General features: G+C 39.8%; 1 non-coding gene across 1 annotated transcript; it reads left to right on the plus strand.

Annotated features, from left to right (window-relative positions):
- Nucleotides 1-2,255: 2,255 nt before the first annotated feature.
- trnas-uga (transfer RNA serine (anticodon UGA)) lies at nucleotides 2,256-2,337 on the plus strand. Its single transcript has one exon. It is a non-coding gene; the product is annotated as a tRNA-Ser (tRNA).
- Nucleotides 2,338-2,907: the final 570 nt, after the last annotated feature.

Genomic DNA, 2,907 nt, shown 5'->3' on the forward strand with positions numbered 1-2,907 from the left:
CATTAGCATGTTAAAGCGATTTCGTTGAGGAGCCTGGCTTTCTTAACTAGTAAGTACTGTACTTCCTTGGTTTTTGAGGGGGGAAGGTGTCTTTCGCTGGAAATCTGGTCCCCTTCTACTGTGAAAATACCTGTGAAACCGGTTTAATCCGTCACAGCCAGCACTCCCGCTGGCCACCCACGTGTTATGCTCTTCATTAATGTCTAAGCCGGAACACATCATTATATCTCATTTTGTATTTCTTTAAAAAAAATCGTTTGCCCAGCCTAACAGTATTGTTGTTATTGTTTTTATCCTGTAAAGCGCTTTGAGGAGCCAGCTTTTAAGGCGCCATATACAATAAAGTTCATTATTATTACTATTGTTAAATTGCTGGACAGAGAGGTGAACATTATTACACGGAAGACAAAGATAGCGATTTATGTGTGGATGCTGCACATTGGTGGGGAGTCCCCATTGCCTGTAAAGCACTTTGAGTGGAGTGTCCAGAAAAGCGCTATATAAATGTAAGCAATTATTATTATGATTATTATTATTATGATTATTATTATTATGATTATTATTATTATTACGTTGCATTGTGCATTGTGCTGCTGTAATACAGTTTTAAATAATTAAAAGTCTAAACAGTATCAGCTTTATTTATGGGTTTTAAATCAATATAAATGTTTATATTGTAACGCCTAGGTGACTATTCATTGTTATTAAAATGACTTAAATTTGATCATGTTATGATAATTAGAAATATAAATTTGTTTGGTGCGAGTGAAGTTTTATTTAATCTCTGAGCCAGGGAAACATTGTATTTTTTTAAAAAAATGTTTATTAAAAAAAAAAAGTAACGGCTCCAGCAGGATTCAAACACACAACATGTGATGTAGGAGTCAGGAAGCTAACCCACAGCACCACCAGCAAGGTCACACAAAGAGTGTCGAAAAAGCCCTACGAAACATTATGTAACAATTCTTGTGTTGCGGTACATGAGTATAATTATATCGTTATTAATTTCTTTAAATACGCGATTCCATATTATATTCCCTTTTAATCAAATTCTTGTACCGGAGCTTGTTGACTCCAGTATCACGTTAGTTAAAGACTTCGATGCTTAAAATGTTTAGGGAGAAATGGAATACTGGTGTGTATGTTTTCTTTAAAGTACCGAGACCAGCCATATACTGTATGTTTAAGTTCCAAAATTAATATCGTTTATGGCCTTCACACGTGTTACAGTATGCTCCTATTCTTTTTATGCTCAGGTACTAAGATTTCCCTTCAGTGGTAAAATTCCATATAAATATTCAATGCTTAAACGGGCACAGTAAAGACATTAAATATACATGTACATATACATACTGTATACAGTACAGTTTGCATACAGTAATATGTTTATGTTCCTAAATCAATCTCTTTTATGAGCATGTGAAAGGCATGGTGAATCGGAGATTCTCAAAAATTACTGTACTTTGCATGATTGGAAACAAATGCGTGATTGCGAAATGCTGTGGTGTAACTTTTACAAAGACGGTCAATGAAAAAAAGAATGTGGACCAGGGCACTACTTTGAGTTTTACACTTGTCCAAGGTCATTCATTATTAATACTATTAGTAATATCTTCGTTAAAGACTTTGATGGCGACAGCTCAAACATGAGAGGTTGAGCTTTATTAGCTCCACCTTGCAGAAATTCCGGATACTATTATTTTAATTGCGGTTTTATAGGAGAATTTACGGTAACTCGTGGTAGACTGCGTAAAGCGCACCGCAAAATAATGTGGTATCGCCCGCTTGTTTTGAATAGCTGCATCTGTACGCCCCGTGTCTCAACGGTAGGACGGAGTCAAATACTGCCTCGACACGTAACAGCGTTATATTAAACCGCAGGACTTTAGGGCTGTTTTGTTTGAATGTTCAAGGCATTGGTAAGAGCGTAGGTCAAGGGCCATTGGTGCATCTCCTGTAACTGGAGTAAAAATGCTATTCAAAGTGCAGTGACTAAAATCGTCGTCCACATGTCTCCGTTGTTGATTGCTTTCTGTCTAAGAACGTTCTGTTTTCATGTCCGAACGGGGAGACTTTATCATTCCAACTTGAAGCCATCCTTAAGTCCTCTGAGGTGTGTGTGTGTGTGCTTGCACGTATGGCGTAAAAGGTTTCTTAAACGGAGAGCGAACTTGAAAAAAGTTGCCTCCGCCGCCGCCGCCGCCTCGCACTCCCTGTTCGATTGTAGCAAGAAGGCAGCGGCCGTGGCGCTCGCTGTAGTCGTGGCCGAGTGGTTAAGGTGACGGACTTGAAATCCGTTGGGGTCTCCCCGCGCAGGTTCAAATCCTGCCGACTACGGCGTCCTTTGCATTTGGTTGCGTGCGTGCGTGTAAAAGGACCAGCGCCGTTTCGTTTTCGCTGGGACCTTTAACACTCTAAATCGTCTGGACCCGCAGCCTGTGAAATCGATTCTTCAGCACCCACGAAGGACGCTTTGCAGCTGGACACAGATACCGATGCTTTTCTGCAACGAGCTTTCCAGCTGAATTTTCTCGGCAGCTCCCTACTGAACCTGTTCTCCATTGCAACATAGCGGAGGCTCGTCACATCTATAGCAAGGCTGTGTAGGACCGCATACGCCACAGTGACTTGTACACAGACCACATGAAAGGCAAGCAAAATACAATTTTAAAATTCCAAAGACTCACAAGGTCAGAGGAACAGCGATGATCTGAACTGATCTGTTACAGAAGTCTAGGTTGACCTTTTAGAGCTGTAATTGCATTTTTGTTTAATAGAAGATCAAATCTACTCGCATGTACCAGCACCTTACAGTTTATTGATGTTAATTCTGTTTAAGTAATAAGATTGCTAACGATGTTGGACTTTAGCCGGTGTTTTTTAGAACAAATTGCTTACACTTCTGTA

Source organism: Lepisosteus oculatus, unplaced genomic scaffold, assembly GCF_040954835.1.
Source record: "Lepisosteus oculatus isolate fLepOcu1 unplaced genomic scaffold, fLepOcu1.hap2 HAP2_SCAFFOLD_413, whole genome shotgun sequence".
Lineage (NCBI taxonomy): Eukaryota > Metazoa > Chordata > Actinopteri > Semionotiformes > Lepisosteidae > Lepisosteus > Lepisosteus oculatus.